Below are 22,636 nucleotides of genomic sequence, written 5' to 3' on the forward strand. Positions count from 1 at the left end.
CTCAAACCCATGAACTGTGAGATCATGACCTGAGCCAAAGTATGATGCTTAACCGACTAAGCCACCCATGCGCCCCTCTTTTTTACATTTAAAGGATAATTTCATAAGACAAAATTCTAGGTTGCTGGAGTTTTTTCTCTCAATCCTTTAAATACTCCATTCCACTCTCTTTGCATGGTTTCTAAGAAGTTTGGTGTAATTCTTATCTTTGTTCCTCTGGAGTAAAATATTTCCCTGCTTTGGCTTTTTTCTTTTTTCATTTTTTTATCTTTGATTTTTGTAATTTGAAGATAATATTTCTAGGTATAAGGTTTTTTGCTTGTTTGTTTTTTGTCATTTATTTCACTTGGTATTCTCTGAGATTCCTGGATTGGTGGTTTGATTTCTGACATTGATTTGGGAGAAATTCTCATTTATTATGGTTTCAAACATTTCTTTGTTCCCTTTTCTTTCTTCCCATTCTTATATTCCCATTATAGGTATGTTAAGGCTTTTGTCATTGTCCCGAAGTCCTTGGATATTCTGTTCTGCCTTTTTTGTATGTGTTTGTTATATTTGTTTTTCCATTTCAAAATATTTTGTTGATATTATCTTTAGTTCAGAGATTATTTCCTCAGCTGGGTCCTGTGAACTAATAACTTCACCAAAGGAACTCTTTATTTCTATTATAGTGGTTTTTATCTCTGGTATTTCTTTTTTATTCCCTCTTAGGATTTTTATCTCTCTACTTCCATTTTCCTATCTTTTTTTTTTATGCTGTCTGCTTTCTCTTTTAAAGCCCTTAACATATTAATTATAGTTGTTTCTTTGTCTTTAAGTAAGTCTTATAATTTTTTTTCTTAATAGTAGGACATGGTGTACCAGGTAAAAGGGACGGCTATAAATAGGCTTTTAGTAATGTGGTGTTAAGGTGTGCAGGTAGAGGAAATATTCTATAGTGCTATGATTCGGTCCATCTCTTTTAGTAAGCCTATATCTGCACAATTATCTTCACAAAATTTCCCGAGTTGTTTTTTTTTTTTTCTCCCCACATATGTGGGAAGTGGATTGTTATAGTGGGCTGGAGTTGGGTATTTCCCTTCTTGAGATCACTTAGGATCTGATAATACCCCATAATGTTAGACTGTGGTTAACAAGTTTCCCAAGGGGCAGGCCTTGTTAAGAACAGCATGTTTCAGCATACTCAATATGGCCCCTTTTCTCCCATTCTCTGCTAGAAGCCCGAGGGAGTTTTCTCTAATACTTGCTGTGAGAACCATGTGGAGCTTCTGGAGATAAATTATGCAATATTGTGCAGGTTCCCCTATGCCTGGATTCCCGTTCTAAACTTCTACCAATCTACCAGTTATTGCTGAGGCTTTCCTATCCCAGCACTGCTTCCCACATCCGTTTCTCCTCATGAGCCCCTGCTCTGGTAAGAGACATCTCCCTCTAGTTGTCTTCTGTTTCTCCATTCTTTTTTTTTTTTTTTTTTAATGTTTCATTTATTATTCAGAGAGAGAGAAACAGAGCATGAGCAGAGGAGGGCCAGAGAGAGAGGGAGACACAGAATCTGAAACAGGCTCCAAGCTGTCAGCACAGAGCCCGACGTGGGGCTCGAACCCACGAACTGTGAGATCATGACCTGAGCCCAAGTCAGATGCTTAACCGACTGAGCCACCCAGGCACCCCTCTGTTTCTCCATTCTTGAGGGTAGTGATTTTCCCTGTATTCACTTCTATTGTATAGATCCAAGAAGAGTTGCTGATTTTTCTACCTATTTAGTCTTTCTACTTTCTGTTAGAGCCGAGTGAAAACTTTCAAGCTCCTTACATTCAAAACCAGAAACCGTAATCCTGATTCTTTTTCATTTTTAATCAAATGTTTGCATCTTCTTGCCTCAAGGAAATGTGGCTTTCTCCTAAGGTCACAGTTCTCATTACAGCTTGCTCAAATGCAAATTGTAAAGTAACCCACATACAGCATGGGAGATGGCACTATGGTCTTCTTTGATTTTATTTCTGTTGGAAAAAAATCTACTTTTTTCTGAGGCTCATATCTTGCTTCGCCAATATTTATCTTTCCTCATGTATTTTAACTTGAGAATCTTAAAGATGCTATCAATATTTACTCATTCTCCTCTTTGTCCAAAATAACTATACAGTTTTGTCTAGAAAGAAAAAACACACTAAGTAAAAGGGGAAAAAAAAAAAACCTTTACCCAGTCAGAACAAGCCATATAGGAAAATATGAACATAGTTACACAAGTTACACACACACCACAAACGTCTGCCTAGGACCTGGATTCAACATGAGTACTATGAGCACACTTTTCTAGGTCTGGCTGATAACTCTCCATTTTGTACGATGCTCCATCCACCATTTCACAATAATTCATAATATACAGCCACTTCAATATCCACTTCTACAAGTAGACTTCAGATGTTTTCCAAGGTAAAGTGGCATATTTATTGAGGCATTTATGTATTTTTTAATCACATGATATATATACCTGTACAACTGTTTTCCCTTCCTCTTCCTCTTCATCCTCCTCCTCCCCCTCCTTCTCCTCCTTTTCCTTCTTCTTCATGCTTTCCTGGCACAGTTCTGGAGTGATGTACTCTTCATGTTATCTATAGTTCCTGTGTTTTTATTGTATGATTTTGTATAGCATACTGATTTTTAAGAATGTATATGCCATATTACATATAGCATAACTTTATGTATCTCAGTTGGCAAAATTTTTCTGGTGATGGACATACTAATATATTCTGGGGGGAAAAGTTGTACTGCTACATATTTCTGACTTTCAGCTTTAGTCAAATTCAAGTCCTCCTGTTTTCCCCCTTATTAATTATCTTTTCTATTCTCAGATGTCATATTTCAATCTTTATACTTTGAAATCTCATACAGGAAAGTAAGTAACTCAAAGACAGTAAACTTTGAAAACAAGAAACATACTAGATATTTGAGTTTATATTACATTATAAGCAAATAACCATGAATTGGCTGTGGCAATGATTCATAAGAATAAGTAGGAAGACCCTTAGGTCTCTGACTTGAAAAATTATGCTATAATTAATCAATATATAAAATATAGGAAAAGAACTTCCTTTTAAATTTTATTTTATTTTTTAATGTTTAGTTTTTGAGGAAGAGAGAGGGAGGGGAAGGGAGGGAGAGAGAGAGAGAGAGCAGGGGAAGGACTGAGAGAGATATACACACAGAATCCGGAGCAGGCTCTAGGCTCTAAGTTGTCATCACAGAGCCCGATGAAGGGCTCAAATTCACAAACTCCAAGATCATGACCTGATCTGAAGTCGGATGCTCAGTTGACTGAGCACCCAGGTACCCCCAGAACTTCCTTTTTTAAGAATTTTGATAAGTATAGTGTTGTTGAGTCTAAAGGACATGTAGATCGACATACAATAAAAGATGGAGATTGCAAGAAGAGCTAAATGAAAGTTTGGACACTTGTTGGCTTGATTATTGATTCTAATTTTGGAGATGTATAGACACGGAGGGAAAGACACCAGAATAAAGGACAGGTTTGAGACATGAAGAGGCAAATAAATGTACAAAGGAGGATGTTCTTTTGACAGTTAGAAGTGAGGAGAATCCAGAATGACTGCCTATATACTTGGGTCACATGAGATAGATATTATCCACCTGGATGTAGGGCAGTGAAGATGCAGGCACCATTGCACATGATAGAGGCAGAACCCAGAGCAGTCTTGCCTGATACATTCTCTTTTTCCAGATTTAACTAATTACAATTAATCACAATCCAAAAATAATTGTCTGTTTTTCTCTTCATTAGACCCAAAACAAAGAAAACATCATGCAGCTCTTATTTCTTAATCACAACCTGTGCAAGTCAGTCAAGCAACACTTGCACTGATGTTTTCATGCTTACTTTATGCTTAATGTATATACCTATACCTATATATGTATACATACACACATACATATAAAATTGCATTCATTGCCTTATCATTTCTGAATTAGTCAACAGGAAAAAAAAAAAAAACAAATTTGGTTAAATAGTGACCTTAAAAAATAAATAACATAAAAATTGACCTTGAAGAGTAATTTTATATGACCAACCATTTCTTTCAATTATATTATATTATTTATTCTATTTTTGTAACATCAAAAATTACATAAGCTTCGAAAAGAATGAAGACATGTAGTACTGCTTCATGGCCATGATTTCATTCTTTCCTTCCTTTATCCATAATTTCCATTTCTGTAATGTGAAATAACCACTAATTTATTTAGGAGAGAAATGAAATTTTCTTATATAGATCTGCTTATTAAATAAAAGCATTACTTTACCAATGTAGGCATCTATACATGGACTGGAACACAGTTCTTTTGATGGGGTATATTATTGTAGACTTAATCAGTTAAACTATGAAAATAGAAGTTTTAGTCGAGATAGAGAATATCTAATTTTCAACATAGTTGGTATAAAATTTAAAATTAAATTAAACTCTTTAAAGCTATAAAGTCAACATTTATTAAAGGAAAATATTTATAAATACCTATCATGTGTTGATTTCTTTAGGAAAGAGATAAAAATGAGTTAACTAAGTTAATATAACAAATGATGCTGACAATTGTAAATAGTGTTACTATTTCCTGATCAGAAAAAATTACATAAGAATCTGTGTGTAATATCATAGCTAGCCCAAGACAGAATTGTCCTTCTAAGAAAATTTGCATTGCTCATACTTGACATAATTATAAAACTCTGCCATATGTTTCTTACATATGCCAAGCATTTCTGAGGAGCAGATAATGCAACTTGCTAGACAATGATGAAGAGGATAAAAAAAAAAATCTCTTAGGCTCCTGAACAAGCATGCCAAGGAACAAGTGATTTTATTATAAAAAAGTACTGTAGTTGAAATTCTTGATTAAAGATACAGAGTGACTATGAAAGACAAAATTATATAGCTGGGTGCATGTGATAAGTATAATTAAGACCTGGATTCCACTAAGAAAAAAAATGTACAGAATAATTGTGAGTTAGGTTTATTTGAGTCACTGCTTTTCCCACTTTACTACCTATTTGTTCTGAAATGAAATCAGATGAGAGAAGTAAGATCTAAACTGATGAAAAATGCTTTCATGCTTTTATACACTACAAAATCATAACTTTCTATCAAGCCTGTGCGTAGGCAGTGACACTCTTTCGTAGCAGGAATCTGCCGGTTGAATACAAAGATAAGAAGCACCATGCTGTGATCTGACAAAAAGAGAACAAAAACAATATAGAAAAAGGATGAAGAAACAGATTTGTATGTTAATTATTTTAGTCACTAAATAGATCTGAACACTACTTATTCTACATCATCATACCCAGTTGGTTTTGATGTGAAAAGTTAAATGTTTATAGGCTCCAATATTAATAGGAACATGGAAAGTATTTTTACCAAAATTCATGACCTGTATACTTATAATTACAAAAAAGTAAGAATAATATATATATGTATATAAATGCACTTAAACTGACAAATGGCATGATATGAACTTCATTGAATAATTATCAATTAGGAATATGTGAACGATTTTTACATCTGGAGGTTTTGCAACTGTTAATTGCTGTATAAAAGCATATAAAGACCTTCAGATATATGTAAGTGTATATACATATATATGGCATATGAATGGTGTGACAGTTTGAAAGGGTCCTATAAGGAAAAGGTCCTATAAGGAAAGCATATAAGGATTATTAATTTTATCTACTAATTGAAATAGTAACTGGTATTTATTCAACACCTACAAATTCATTACCAGTACATGGAACACAGGAAAGTTTAAGATGTCTTCCCACCTACAATTTTTACAATATAATTATGTAGACCTGACTAATGTACATAAAATAGTTGAATACAGACCTTACATACCGATTCAGGCAGTTAGAAGGTGAATATGTTAAAAACATGCTGGACACATAGAATTCACAATTTAAAAAAATAGATGTAGAATGATATGGGATTTTTGAGTGATGACTAAGAGGAAATGGAGCTAGGGCCATGCCCTAAGTAATGTATAGTAAGAACGAGAGCAGGGTAAGAATAAAATCTAGTAGAGATAGTGGTATTATTTTAATTTACAGATTAATTGATACACTATATCAGCAGTGTATTTACATGTATTTTTATTTAAAGACACCTTATTTAATATATATTGTTGATTCGTTAACGATGAACTCTTTTTCTGTTACACAAATACTTCCAAGGGCTCAGTACAAAAGTACAAAGAAATGTCTTTAATTCAACAAAAAGGTAAAATAATATATTACCACTTTGCTATGTTAGCCGAATTATCTTAAGCAAAAGTGAAACTCGCCCTCCACATTCATGGAAAATAAGGATGAGGGCTTGATAAGCAGATAATGGGAACCATTCCATAAAAGGGGATGAATGAGAAGGGGAAATGGTAGAAAGTTGACAAAAAGTAGGGTAGGGATTGATGCAAGGAAACTGGATAAACCAGAGATAATTCCTATTGCAAGAAATGGCATTTTCAGAAAGTACATATAAAACTATGAAGCTGAAATTTAATGTCTGTCCTTGCTGATATACATATGCACAAAGTTTCATTCTGTAGGTTTATAAAAATCAATTTTTTTGCATAGCAGGGAAATTAACTAGTATAAAAGTGTTTTAATGCTTTATTAAAGTATATAAATTCCTTTAAGGTAGAAAAACCAATTATGTACACATTATATTAAAATTTTATTTTCCATATGTCTTTTAAAGAATCTTAATTCACTAAAAAGTACAAAGCCAACTGAAGGTGAGTAGCACAAGTTAAACCCCTTTATTTTTCAAGCAGAAACTATGACCCAGAGGTATAAGAGATTTTTCTATTCAAAATCTAGGTAATGATATTGAAAATCTAGAATTTATGCGCAGGCCTACTTTTATCCTCACAAAAGTACAAAGGAAGCTTGCCAGTTCACAACATGCCTGTTCTTTACTTCTCAACACCTGGCTCCATCCTACCCTCCAACCACCCGAGCATGTATTCTGGCAATAAAAATCCATGTAACCAGGCTCCATCCGAAAAGCCTTACATCTTCCTACCCTACCCTCTTTAGTCATTTCTTAGGCCCAGGAGCATGAACACAAATGAGGCTCTCAGAGAAGATAGGGTCAGGAGAAGGCTTGGCCCATTGAGTGGGGGATTCCAAGGTCCTAGATCATGGTCTGAAAGAGGAGGCTAAGCACCGTATGACTGTATCCCCTCAATACAATGGCTACTTGGACAGGTTGGTCATGGCTGAAGTCTCTAGAGCCCTGGTCCAAGAATCAAGACCTTCTTGCTTAAATCTTAAGATAATACTGCCTAGTATCTCACTTCACAACCAATGAACTTTCAAATCCTTTGTAATTTTATTACTCAAAATTGTTTACTCATTTTGAATGTGCTTTTTTCTCTATTTGGAACTAGGAGATATAAATTTATTTTGTAGACTCACTGCTTCTTCCATTTTTCTAAATAGTTCATTTTTTAATGAATGCATAATGCAATGTGTTTCTAATATTAAAGGAAACAATACATTGGGTGTAAACATTTAAACATTTTACTTAATACATAAAAAATTAAATGATGAAATTAGTTGCAAATGTCTGAAAATGTTATGATATTTTCAGGTTTACTAATCATAAAAAGTTAAAGAGAAAAGAAATGGAAGAATATCATTATACCTTTCAAACTGGTAAATTTCTAAAATGTGATAATATACCATGCTAGCTGGCTAAAATCGGCACTGATGGGTTGCTAGAAATGGAAATTAGTATTTCTGGAAATCAACTCACAAACAGGAGTTCGTTTAAACCATTCTACAAATTCCATGTCTAGAAATCTAACTTAAGCAACTAAGTTTAATTTTAAAAATACAGTGTATGATCAAGAAAAAAAATAAAACACCTAAAAGTTTCCATATTAGGAAAGACAATGCATCAAATGGAATCTACATAAAACTGTCACATCTCCAAAAGGTACTGAAGTTTTGAACAACTTTGTTTAGAGAATCCTCCAATTTTTTTTTTTTTTTAATTTGAAAGGACATTGATCCTTTGTCAGACATTTTGGAGGATCATTAAACACTGAACTTTTAAACTTAAAATGTAGTAATATTCAGAAAAAATACTTCCTTTCTTCAATTTAAACATAGAGCCTAGTACAGACATCATTTCCCCACCCAAAGCATAGACCCCATTTAATAGTCTTTTTAAAAGTGTGCTCTGAGGGTGTGTATGTTCACTATCATACTTTTGGGGTCATTGCTCACAGTTATGAATCCTCGTATTCCCCTGGTATTCTGACTGTCCATTCACAGCTGTTCTCTTGGATGAAGACTTTTTACTCCTATAGCCAACTCTCCTGGAAAGAGGTGCTTTGAAATACACCCCTTGGAAGGCTCTCTTTTGTAGATACATTTTGTAGTTAGCATCTTTGCCCTAGCCCAGGTATAACTGAAGCCTGCTTTAGGACAGTGCCTATTCTCTGTGGCCTGCCAACGTTCAGGCCAAACTCCAAGTGTCATGTCTCTGAAGAGCAGTTTCACCTGCCCTCAGGAGATCTGAGGAAGTGGAAACACACAGAACATAAACAACTTTTTTTCAAATATTTACTCCTTCTCGGGGCGCCTGGGTGGCTTAGTCGGTTAAGCGTCCGACTTTCGCTTGGGTCATGATCTCGCGGTTCGTGGGTTAGAGCCCTGCATCGGGCTCTGTGCTGACAGTCAGCTCAGAGCCTGGAGCCTGTTTCAGAGTCTGTGTCTCCCTCTCTCTCTGACTGTCCCCTGCTCATGCTGTCTCTCTCTCTCTCTCCTAGAAATAAATAAAAATATTTTTAAAAAAATATAAAAAATATTTACTCCATCTCTTTGAAATTGGTGGTGATTGTTACTGGCTGAACTAGTTTTAAACTCTTAATATGTCCTGCATATGTGGTCTAATACCTCTGTAGTATATGGGGGCATTTGACCTGATAATAATATTATTTCTAGCCTATGGAGACTTAGCAGAACCGGAAAACCTCAAAGTGAATGATTCATTATTGCTTTGGATCCAGTTTTGAAGTTTTAGATGTGTTATAGATGTGTGGTCTCTCATTTCTTTGGTATGTAGAGATATGAAATGTTATATTATTCTTGTCCTTTGAAGCTTCTATTGAAACAAGACACCTAAAAACTTGCAGTGGATTATTGCTAAATTATCCAGGTATAAATTCTATTAGAATGTTCTAAAATCTTAAAATGTTAGGATTTACTTCATATGTTTTCAATCACCTCTTTAAGATAGTGGCATGCTTACTACAGTGTTCTATTGTTCTTGGCCTCTAGGGCCTCAACTGAAACCAGGACAAAATTTCTCACATTTTACATCATTTTATATTATACATTATATTTTTTCAATTGTAGATGCTAATATAAAATTAGGGATATAGAGAAATATATATGTAAACATAGTTACATATAGGCTGAACAGCCTAGTGTTGGGGGGGTGGGTTATAAGTACTCTGGAAGAGCACTTACTATCCACACCAAGCAGATCTGTACTTTCATCTTCTGAGCCAGGATCTCCCACCAGATTGAACTGCATGTTTTATGGAAAGGTACAATATCCATCCAAATCAAGAACACAATTGAGATAAAATCCACTGGTTCTATGCCTGTCATCTTTTTTCCATCTGTCAACATGCAAGATATCACCCCATTCCCACTAGAGTTCTGTAACATCTTATTTCTACCACAGTGAGTTATACTTTATTGTCACAGTCTCAGCCTTCATCTTCTTTCTCCTCCAACTTCTCCAATGTGGAACATGATAACTGCAGAATTCTCTGTACTCTCAACTTTATTAATTTTCAGTAATAACTACATAAACTAAATTTAGATTCTGTCTCTCTGCAGAACATCTTAGACTCTATTTCATAACTCTCTTGGACAATCATTTATTATCTGCTTCCCTCTGAACTAAGGATCCAGAGGTGGAGTTTGGTATTCTCTTTTTCCAGACTATTATTTCACTTTAAATGGTCTTAATTCTTCTTTCTGTTTCTTTTTATCTTTCCTTGAACACTTTGGTACCTTCTAGATACTACAGATTTCACCCTGAGTGTAGATGTCTACACAGACACTCCAGAAGATAATCAGAATCTTGGTTTGATGATTCTTAGTTTTTTTTTCATGAGCAGTGACCTTTTAGACTCTCATTCAGCACTCCACTTTGACAATTTCAATTTGGATCTTGTCATTACCTGTAATACAATTATTCTATATCTATATATTACTAATAATACAGTGATTCCCAGCTGTGACCACAGCCTCCTTTATTATCTATTTGCTTGGTCAAAAACTCTTGGTCAGGAACTGAGACCTCTATAAATTTCTCCCCATCTACCTCTTTTTCTCACTTTATTATTATCCAGCTTGGGTTTCATGGTCCATGATTTCAAGGACATTCTTGCAAATATTCTAAACTTTCTTGCTCCTCTGTTATTCTTATTGAGCCTATCAAGCAAAACAACCACCTTCGGTAACCTAGACATCATAATATAGGATGTCCTTACCCCAGCAGCTGAGCAGTGCTAGATAATTTCACACATGAGGTCATATTAGCCTCCTGAAATGCAATATAATCATTCACAAGCCAGCCCTTGGGACTGCCCTTCTATCTCTCCACAGAATCTTCTAATCTTTTCCCCTTTCTTCAAATTTTGTTACTCACACATCTCCTTATCTCTAACAAATGTCTTTGCTCTGTACTTGTTAAAGAATGTAGAGACCATAATATTAGGGTAAAAATATTTTAATACTACAAAATATAAACATATTGACATTTGTAACTTATCCTTACTAAGATTAATACTTTTATCTGATATTGGAGTCCAGTTTTTTTTTTCCTCTCAGTAAAACTCCATTACTGATTTCCCCTAATCTATCTTGCATATTCAAATATTTAATTCTCAGTTAAAATTCACCATTTTTTATTATTTACTTAGTTTTAATCAAAATGGAAAATGTATTGGACAACAATGTTTTTTTTTTTTTTCTTCTTGTGGCATAGAGAAAACCCTGAGATTCAAATTCTTATGTTGGAAGTGCCTTGATCTCTGAAACGACCAGTTAAGCTTAGCTACTCACTCGCTCTCAACTCAGTGTTGATGTAAATAAGAAAGAAACTCTTTTTTCCCCAAAATAACAAGAATAATACTTAATCCTTGGAAACACATTCGTAAAAATGTATCAATAAGATTAAAAGATTCAGAACACATTTATTTGTATGCAGTATAAACAGTGAGGATCAAACATCTGCTAAAATGAACACAGCTGTAAACAGATTATCTTGGAGTTTATAGGTGACTGTCTACTCTGCAGGGCATTCTTTGTTTTGTTTTTAATCATTGACATTGTGATTGATCTCTTATAGTGCTATAACAGGTAGCATTGTTTTCACTAGTACAGAAAATGTTACCTTGAAGTGGTATTATGGTTGTGTACAAAACATGACATAGTAAAAGAAAAAATACATCTTAGATACATTATATGTAAATATTTAAATATGTAACATAGTTATAATAATTCAGAAAAAAATTAGTGTTAATGATTATCACATAAACATGTTTGCTTCTTTTAAAGGTACATGGCAATGGATTATAAATGCTTCTAAATACAAGAAAAGGAGAATTTAGTTGACAGCTTTTTACTCATTTTTTTAAAATGTGATTTTCTTAGTAAACTTTGACTTCCACAGTCTAATGCCCATCCATGTTTCCTCTTTATATCTATTAACATTGCTACTGCTTGAGGTGAAAAAAAATACTTATTAGAATATAATTGAAATCATAATAGAATAATAATACAACATTCTCACTCAGTGTAATCTAGTCTGGTTTACAAATATATTAAACATTATGGTAAGCAGTTTCTAATAGAGCAAAAAACAAAACTTAGCCTTTATGATTTAGTTTCTAAATGACTTACATTGTATTATAATCATCTTTAAAAATTTCTTCACCTTTATTGAGGACTAATTGAGAATAAAATTATGCATATTTAAAGTGTTCAGTGTGAAGATTTAATACACATATACAATGTGCAGTCACCGTCACAATCACTGTAATTACCATATCTGTGACCTCACATGAGTGTATGTGTGTATATGTGTGTGTGTGTGTGGTGAGAATATTTAAGATCTACTCCCAAAATTTCAAGTATGCAATATCATAGTATTAACTTTAGTCACCATGCTCTATATTAGTTCCTCAGAACTTATTCAGTTTATAACTAAAAATTTGTAGGCTTTGATCTATAGCTCCACATTTCCCCTGCCCCCCAACTCCCAGCAGCCACAACTTTACTGTTTGTGTGATATATTTTTTATTTTTTTGTAGTTTCCAGAAATAAGTAATACCATATGGTATTTGTCTTAATCTGGCAAATTATGTCAGGGAGCATAATGCCCTCCAAGTTCCCTCATGTTTTCATGAATAGCACATTTTTCTACATTTTTTTTGCTTGAATGATGTTCCATTATACAGTAAAACCTTGGTTTGTGAGCATATTTTGTTCTGAAAACATGCTTGTAATCCAAAGCATTTATATCTCAAAGTGAATTTCCCCATAAGAACGGAAACTCAGACGATTTGTTCTACAACCCAATAATATTCATATAAAAATGATTACAATGCTATAATAGAATGCACAATAGTAAAGAAAATACAAAATATAAAGAAAGTAAATTAACCTGCACTTACCTTTGAAAACCTTCGTGGCTGGTGTGAGGGAGACCAGAGAGAGGAGGGTTATTGTGTGGGACAACTTTCACTATCACCGACAGATGTTGATTATAGGGCAATATTAATAAACTCTGTCGTATACTGTATTTAATGTAACTGGCAATAAGGCAGAAGAAGAAAGGTCTGTATCTGCAGACAGCCTGACCTAAAATGAAGCAAAGCATTCCTAAGCTTACTCTTTATGGAAAAGCAAAGGACTGTCCATAGGTGCTTGGAAGTGACAAAAAATACACTAGTTTCAGTTGTGGGCACCTTCCAACTTTCTGAAAAGTCACTGATTTCTGCCAAACACCACAGTTTGAGACCATGCATCTGAGCATGGGAGATGATCACTCATAAACCTGCAGCGAGAGAGAGAGAGAGAGAGAGAGAGAGAGAGAGAGAGAGAGAGGAGAACCACTGGCTCAGTTTTGATCATCTGACATTCGGTGTCCTGTATTACTCGTATGGAAAGACATCACTCATCTTTCAAGTTAAAATTTATTAGAAATGTTTGCTAGTCTTGTGAAACACTCACAGAACAAGTTACTCGCAATCCAAGGTTTTACTCTATATATTTGGTACTAAATGAATTCCTCCTGATGTTTACTTTTCAACTGTCAAAATGCTGGTAGCCACATTGGTTTTACTTTTATAGTTACTGTACAGAAAATTTCAGAAGTACGTAAATGCTTTTCATGATCAGGCATTTTCCTTTAATAGGGTTATAATTGTAGTAAATATACATAAAAAATTAAAAATGTGTTTTTGTGATATGTTGAGAGGCAAGAAGATATTTATTTTATAAATATAGTTGTCATAGATTCTTATATAAATATTATACAATGTATTGTGCTCCAATTTCTTAATTTTTGCTACTTTTCTTAGATATATTAAAAATGGTTTGTATCTTTTAGCAAATGGACTCAAGAAAAAAAAATACCACAACAAACTAACACACACACACACACACACGTAAAAATATATCACATTTTCTGTATTTATTCATCCATTAATAGATGCTTAGGTTGTTTCCATATCTTGGCTATTTTAAATAATGCTGCAGTGAACATAGGAGTGCAGATATCTCTGAGATACTGATTTATATCCTTTAGATATATACCCAGAAATGAGATTGCTGGATCATATGGTAGTTCTATTTTTAATTTTTTTAAGAAGTTTCGTACAGTTTATCATAGTGATTGCACCAATTTACATTCCTAGCAATAGTGCACAAGATTTAGCTTCCTCCACGTTCTCACCAACACTTATGATCCCATGTCTTTTTGACTCAGGATCCAGGGACAGGGCTCAGAGCAGAGACAACATAGCTCACACAGAGAGCTCACAGAGAGAGGGAACATTTGCTCACAACTCTGACTCAAAACTGAGGGGACAGAGCCCAGGTAGCAGCAGCCCTGGCGATAGCAGATCTAAGCCTTTCCTTAGCCACCAAACAGGGCTGGGTGCAGCTTACTGACAGCATGGCTCCAGAGATGGCAAAGCAATGTTGGCACTTGGTGGGTGGGCATAGTGCGGTATCAGCTCAGAACCACTGGATGGCAAGAGTTGTGGAATCCCACATAGGAGAGTCAGGCAAGGCCAAGAGCAATTTTCACCACCAGGATTGCTCAGGGACTCCAGACAGCTACATCAGCTGTGATCAGCCTCAGTGAAGACTGACCCTAAAGACTGTGGGATCCTCAGTAGCAAAGGATACAGATGTCCGTGGTAGTGATGAGGATTGCTGAAGTCCTCCCATTCTTTTTTTTTTTAATAATTAATTAATTAATTTTTTTGCTAGTGGACCAGAAACCCTCTGAGGGAATCCTTCCAGGCATTGAGCAGCTCCAGACCAGAGGATGAGAATGGAATGGCACAGGTAAGGTGCTTCCTATGCTTTTCTGTGTGGCAGTTGTTGGTTTTTGTGCTCCAGCATGTTTCTCCTGATTTGTTGTAGTCCAGAGCGTTTGCATAGCTATTTTCCTTGATTTGCAGTTGTTTCTTAGTTGTTTTATTGTTTTTGTGGGGGAGATAAGTGTTAGGACCTCCAGCCTGCCATCTTGTTGACGTCAATTTCTGTATTATAAATTTTAGGGTGCTGAAATGTTATGTAAGTGTCCTTAACATAAAGAACTCCACCGAAATATATACAGTCTAAATTTTGAATAGACCGAACATGAGTCATTGGGAAAATTGGCATTCCTAAATAACCTCTTGAATACAGAGAATATTAGAGGAGGTATCATTAAATTATCTAACCCATTCTAAGTTGGTTTGTTCTTATGTGTTCATATTTAAATACTAGTTAAACTAAAGACCATTAATTAACAGACAACAAAAACAAAGGCCTAAATCATTGTATAATTGTAATGACATCATATATGTGTGGTTTCTTCTTCCTTTACATCCATACTCATTGCTATACCTTCCTTCTCTGACTTTGTGCTCTGGAAGCCTGAACCTTTGGACTGGATCAGATGGTGTAATTCTCTCCCTTGCTCTGATTGATTCAGGGACAATCCCAGTTGTCTTCCTTTATCCATAATGCTGGGATGCTGGTTCAGTGCCTCTGTGGTGGTCATGTCCCACTGCACCTTAAACAAGTCATCATCCATAGTTCCCCTCGCAGTCCTGTTGCACTTTTGGGTCTAGGTTTGAAAATGAATTTCTCTATTTTATTTTTCTTTTTAAGATTATGTGTGTGTGTGTGTGTGTGTGTGTGAGAGAGAGAGAGAGAGAGACAGAGAGACAGAGAGACAGAGAATGAACATATGCATGCATGCAGGAAGGGGACAGAAGGAGAGAAGGAGAGAGAGAATCCCAAGCAGGCTCCACACTGTCAGGACAGAGCCTCATGCAGGGCTTGATCTCACGAACCATGAGATCATGATCTAAGCTGACTGAACTATCCAGGCACCCCTGAAAATGACTTTTTCTATTTGATAGTTTCTAAGTACCTCAATATCTTTTAATTCCCATGCATATTTGTAGGTAATCCCCTCATTAAAGCTTTATGAGCACTCTATTTGTTTAGAATAATAATAGCATTCACATCTATGTCTTGTTGATCAAAGACTACATGTGGTTCTTTAATTTTTTTTTTCACGTAGGAGTTATGTTAGTAATAAAAATAGTCAAGTCAATAAAGGAAATAAATAAAAGCTGCATAACCATTCAGTTCTTGAAGAGTAAAAAGAATTTCCTTTCTTTATTTTTCAGTGAAGTGACTTGAGTAGACTTCCTGTCTAAAATATACTTTTTCATGCAATAATAGTCAACTCGTGATAGCTTGAACCCCTAAACTAAAATAATTCATACCATTTTTGCAAATAATTTACTCAATCTTTAAATATTTTTTGCATTCTCAAGTAATGAGGAGTTGTTACTCAAAAGAAGTAAATTTGGTACGATGGTAGTAGCTTATTTTGATAAACTTTGAACGCTACCAAGTCAGGGAGAGTATTTGTTTTACTTCTTTGTGTGATCCAGCACCAGCATTGGCTCCACTAGGTGCTTACTAAATGTTCAAAATATGTGTTTGTTAAATTAGTGAATGTTTGAAAAGCTAGAGTCTTATAACATTTCATAATAGAGAGCTTTCACATGCTGAAGCTCTTTGGCTCTTTACAACTCTGTTGATAATATTTTATCATTAATTTCTCAAATGAACAAAGAGGCGTGGACATTTTGAAAATGTTTCCAAAATCACATAGCTAACTATGTGCTGGAGTCATGAATCCATTCGCCTTGTTCTATAATCTCTTTCAGTGATAAAGTACTAGAACATGCATCCCATTAATGCAGTTTTTCAATGTTATTCAGCATTTATTAATATATATTTAAGCCAGTATTTATTGAGTGCTTATTGTAGGTAATGTGCCCAGTTATCTACTTATATCATTGGTTTTAAGTGCTTAAGGTAACTCTAAAAAAGGGATATATCGTTTTTAAAAGTATTATTTTGATGTTTATTCATTTTTGAGAGACAGTGTATAAGCAAAGGAGGGGCAGAGAGAGAGGAAGACACAGATCCAAAGCAGGCTTCAGGCTCTGAGCTGTCAGCACAGAGCACAATATGGGGCTCAAGCTAACAAACTGCCCTATCATGACCTGAACCAAAGTCAGACACTTAAACAAATGAGCCACCCAGGCACTCTGGGAAATACTATTTTTATTATCATCATTGTGTTGTTATTTTACATCAGAAGAAAGTGAGGCAGGTAAACTCCAAACTGAGAATGATAAACTCCAAAATTATCCTCAGCAAAAGACTGAGATAGTAAAGATTCTTTTTTTTTTTTAATTTTTTTAATGTTTTATTTATTTCTAGGAGAGAGAGAGACAGCATGATCAGGGAAGGGTCAGAGAGAGAGGGAGTCACAGACTGAAACAGGCTCCAGGCTCTGAGCTGGCAGTCAGCACAGAGCCCGACGCGGGGCTCGAACCCACGAACCGCGAGATCATGACCTAAGCGAAAGTCGGACGCTTAACCGACTAAGCCACCCAGGCGCCCCGAGATAGTAAAGATTCTAACCCACTTAAAAAATATTTTATTTGCCATCAGCAATAATGAAAAATAAAACTTTAGCTAAAAAAAACAAAAACAAAAGAAAGCATTAGAGAACAAAGGGATAATATGCAAACCATTTATAGCCATAATAATAAATAATTGTTGTGACTATTTTTCAGGTACATTGATACTATGCAAAATCAAGATTTAAAATACATGAATTATTTTTCATGTTGACATAGCAAGTCAGTGCTATGTGTTTCTTAAGGTTTGGCTCCGATGACACAAAAATAGAGATCCACTCAACATCTGCTTGAAATACCAGTGTTTAGAATTAGTAAAAACCTATTTGTACATTATGAGTTCATATAATATCGTTCACTGGATATATTGTTTTTGTTTTTTCTATTATAATAATTTCATCCTTATATATATTTCTGAAGCCATTTCATCAGATTTGGTCTTCTCTGTTGGTGCTCTTGGAATTAATCTTGTGTAAAGCAACATTTTCACTGTCGGCAAGCTTTTTTAGTGTTTTCACTTGAAATTGGATTTTGTAAATTTCCTTTCTTAAAAAAATAAACACAAACAAAATTGGATTCAGTATATAAGCATCACATTATCCTCCTATCTCAACATGTAAATGACAAGTATCTGGTTAAATGAGATGTTCAGGAAGGCACATTGGTTGAACATCACTCTCTGAAAGCCCTAAAAAAATCATTATAACCTGTTTTTAGTGTTGAGGCAGACCCATTCTTGTAAACAACTTGGTTAAGTCTTCCCTTTTGCTATCAATGTTTATATGTTGTTTTCTGCTTGAATTCCTTCTGTATTTCTTGGTATTTGGAGCCATCTATTTTTCACTTGTTATTGTACAAATAGAGAAATCTATCTGACTCGATTTATATGAGATAAAGAGGAAACACACTCATAATAGTAAATGGAATCATAAGAATAACACTTTACTTATCTTAGCTAAATAGGCATCTGAAAACAGCGATCAAAAACTTGAAAAAAATCCATAGTAAGGAATAGGAATTTCTGAGTTAAGCATCTGATAATAGTTGAAAATCATTTGCATATCTTAGCAATCACTCTGCAATAAAATTATGGTTCACTAGAACATTAGTTCTTGCTTTTATTCATAGCTTAGTTCTTATTTAGAGAGTCTTAGAATACTTGACTTTTTAAATGACAGAAAATCAAAGAATTATATTCAAGAAATGTTTGTCTATACGTGTATACACATATGTGCATGTATCTTGGTCTTTGCAAAGTTCAAATCAAAATTCATAATTGAAGTGGTACTTACTCCCTTCCATATTTACTTTGAATGTCCTGATTTAATAAAGATTGTTAAGGAAATGACAACGGGAATGGAATTGACATAAAACAGGCTTGCAGTATTGACTGAAAAATATATATTGTTATTCTTTTTTTTTTTTCAGGCTCTTTCTCTTTAAATTTCAATCTTTTTTTTCGTAGTTTATTGTCAAGTTGGATTCCATATAACACCCAGTGCTCATCCCAACAGGGGCCCCCCTCCATGTCCATCACCCCCCTTCCCCTCACCCCCACCCCCAACAGTCCTCAGTTTGTTCTCAGCATTCCTATATTGTTATTCTTAAGTCAGATTTCAAGACAAAGGAATAACAACAAATGGAACACACACACACACACAAACCAGATACAACTTTTATGTTAAAGCTGCTATCCAAAATAGGGGATGAATAGATATTGAGATACTGAACATTTCATAGGACAGCATGCCTTTTATTTTAAAAGTTTGGTGGAATTTAAGGAATTTAGCGGTATGTATGTATTTAATATGCACTATATATAAAGCTGAATCATATGAAGCTGCTAATATTTAACTACTTTTAATTCATATATACAGTGATTCAACCTAATACCATAAATGTTAATAGTTCATATATCACACAGATATAAGAATTGGCTTCTCTTCAGGTAAAACCTGAAGTATATGTTTTCATGATTAAAAAAATAAGGGTGCCTGGGTAGCTCAGTGAGTTCAGCATAGGACTCTTGATCTCAGCTGAGGTCATGATCTCACAGTTGGTCCCAAACAGGGCCCTGCACTGAGAGTTCATGGAGTCTATTTGGAATCCTGTCTATCCCTCTCTATGACCCTCCCCTGCAGGCACATGATTTCTCTCTCTCTCTCTCTCTCTCTGTCTCAAAATAACTAAAACTTAAAAAATTAAAAAAGAAAAAAGAAGAAATAACCATTAATAATATTTATGGTTACTTGACATGACCACACCCATGACTGAATTTTTTATCTCTAAGGAGGAAGTGCCATATACTTTAATCAAATTCATTATTAAAATTGCATAAATATCTGTGCATACCTATTGAGTACTTAACCTTAGTGCCACCTGATTGCAAATTAGACACATCAATATTTTTATAAGGTTAGAGACCCAATGTTAATTTCAACAAATTGACATTCATAATAAGTGAAATATAGAAAAACACAAAAACGCTTCACTGCTGCATTATATAATATTCCTTTGTGCACAGTTACATAAATATGTAAAATGTAAGTGTGGTTACAAATAGTACATGAAATTCTAAATTTTCTGTGCTAGTAACTTTGCTAATCTTAATTAAAAGAATGACAAAAGGTAACTTTTTTGAATTAGTAATCTCTTTTCAATATTGCAGACTTCTGATAATTGTTAGACAGTTTCACTTACAAAAACCAAAGATTTTTTGATATATCTGTGTAAAGAGGGTGTATGAATGGTGGGAAGAGGCAAGGTTAAAAGAGGTCATCATTCTACATCATTATTAAAAGGTGGACATTTGATTCCGATAGACCTAGACTTATTTTCAGTTTCTGTCACTTTGAAGTAGTTTATTTTTGGCAAATTTTATTCCAATTTTGAATTTCTTTATCTGTGAAATGGTAAAATTAATTGGGCAAACTTAAGAAGTAAATGAGCCGGTTTATAAGAAAGCACTTGCCAAGAGACCTAATACATGCTGAGTCTTCCGTAAAAAGCAGCTGTCATTAATTGTCATCATCATCACTGCCAGGGCTGGGTAAAATGTGCAAAATGAAATGTAAATACAGAGCTCCTTATTTAAAAAGCAGGGGTGCGGGTGGGAGATAGTGCTAACAGTACTAAAGTATATCTATTTCATTATGTTATTACTTTTTAATGAAGATCACAAATTCATTCCACTTGAATGCCTAGTCTGCTCCCCTCCTAAATTTAGTTTACACACAATTTCAAAGTACCTTGCCTCAAGGAAACTTTGATTAATATCCATAACCACCATAATAGCTGTGATCTTTATTTCCTTTGAAATATGAATACCCAAAAAAGGGACCTGACTTTTCCCTTTGATGTTTTAAGAACAGGTCAGTGGTCATTGGCCTCTGTCTATTGACTTTCTTTGATTAACCTACCACTATTTTTTCCAGTTAGCTATGTCCATAGGATAGCAAGGGAAGGAGAAAAACAATGTATTAAACACTGAGGGACATTAGTGGCGAGGCTGAGGCTTTTTCCATTAGACAAAGGATGGACCATCCTTTGCTAATTGTGATTAGCAATATTCACAATATGGAAAAAGCCCTTTTAACCAAATAATTTAACTTGGCAGAAAACCTTACAATAATTGAGTTGTATAGATTTTATATATTTCATTTTAACTTTGAAAAGTTAAACATGAATTTAAAAATTTTATCATGTAAGACCAATGGCTTTGCTTATAAGTCACATGATGGACAGTCCTATGCACTTCCATTTTTCTTTTTTTTCTTTTTACATAAACTCTACTCATAATTCATACTGTGCAATTTTCTGTTTCCATCTCTTAAAGTACATCAAGCAATTACAAACATTTGTAAGCAGTTTATGTGCAGAATTCTTTTAGATGTGTCTGATTTCTTCCCCAGTTTTTTTTTTTATATACTTGTCAAACCCACACTTACCTTGAAAGCATATTTCAAGCAACTCACCTTCATGGAGTTGTTTTTAAGGCATACAACTCAGCTTTTATAGAAACAACACTTTATTTTCACTCTCTTATTTTTGTAAGTTTAAGTGATATTTAAATAAATTATGTAAGGGAAAAAACAAAAACAACTGGTACAAACAGATTTGGGGATAAACACATCTGATACTTGGTACACATACTACCGAAACAAAGAGAACATAAGTGTGGGAGACAGAAGTTATGTGTGCCAAAAGCATTCAGCAAGTCATAGACTTCAGTAAATATGTTTAACAGAAGGACTGGAAAGCATTGTTTTATGTGGGAAGTTGGTAAAATGGAGATCATAATTTTTTTCAGTGTTTATTTATTTAATTATTATTATTATTATTTTGAGGGGCGGGGGAGGTGGTGCAGAAAGAGGGAGACAGAATCCAAAGCAGGCTACAGGCTCTGCGTTGTCAACACAGGGCCCAATGCAGGGATTAAACTTGTATACTGTGAGATCATGACCTGAGCTGAAGTTGGCCTCTTAACCAACTGAGCCACTCAGGCACCCCAAAATGGAGGCCATTTAAAATAATATTTTATATATTTTTACTCCTTACCACATTAAATTTATTTCTTTTCAGCTCTTACGAAATTTGTCTCCAAATGGGAAGGGAAAGAGGAAACAAATGTGTTTTTTACTCACACCTACTAAATAGGTAATTAAACACCTTTACCTTATTTAATTCACATAATGAGATGATATGCTCATAGTTGAGATGATGAGCTTGAAATCAATATTTTGAAAATATTGTACAGTGTTTAACAGCATACATAATGAATCCTGAGTATTTGCAGTTTGGGAAATATAACAGGAAAGATAAATTTGTTAAAAATATTTAACAAATATTTTTGTGATCTGTTGTGGATCTGTCATGGAAACTTTTGAGAAAAGGACATGGTAAATGAATAAAGTTTACACATAAAGAAAGAAACTAAGGAAAACTGCAGATTGGATTTTTTTTTCTCATGGAAAGAAATCAGTTTAGTGAGTTCAAATTCAGATCAAACAAAGGGGACAACTTTCAGACCAATCCCCTAAGAAATGTTAACAAACAGGACCATAATAGGAGTAATTCCGTCTAAAGTTGCCTTCAACTTATATTTATCTTTATATTTATTTTTTATTTTTATTCTTAAAAACATATATTTTAATATTTTAAAGACAAAATATTTTGCAAATATTTTCCTCCTCAATTATCTGGAGTCAGTAGTTCCCTTTTCCCCAAACATTCCTCTGGAATGACTGTTAATTCAAGTTCCAAGATGCTTAGTCTCAGGAAACAATTCCATTTTGATGTTATTTAAGGCAAAATAATA

At 34.3% G+C, this 22,636-nt stretch overlaps 1 non-coding gene across 1 annotated transcript; it reads right to left on the reverse strand.

Annotated features, from left to right (window-relative positions):
• Positions 1 to 1,581: 1,581 nt before the first annotated feature.
• On the reverse strand, positions 1,582 to 1,666 carry TRNAP-UGG. Its single transcript has one exon. It is a non-coding gene; the product is annotated as a tRNA-Pro (tRNA).
• Positions 1,667 to 22,636: the final 20,970 nt, after the last annotated feature.

The sequence above is a fragment of the Hyaena hyaena genome, unplaced genomic scaffold, assembly GCF_003009895.1.
Source record: "Hyaena hyaena isolate Hyena2069 unplaced genomic scaffold, ASM300989v1 scaffold_1036, whole genome shotgun sequence".
Classification (NCBI taxonomy): Eukaryota; Metazoa; Chordata; class Mammalia; order Carnivora; family Hyaenidae; genus Hyaena; species Hyaena hyaena.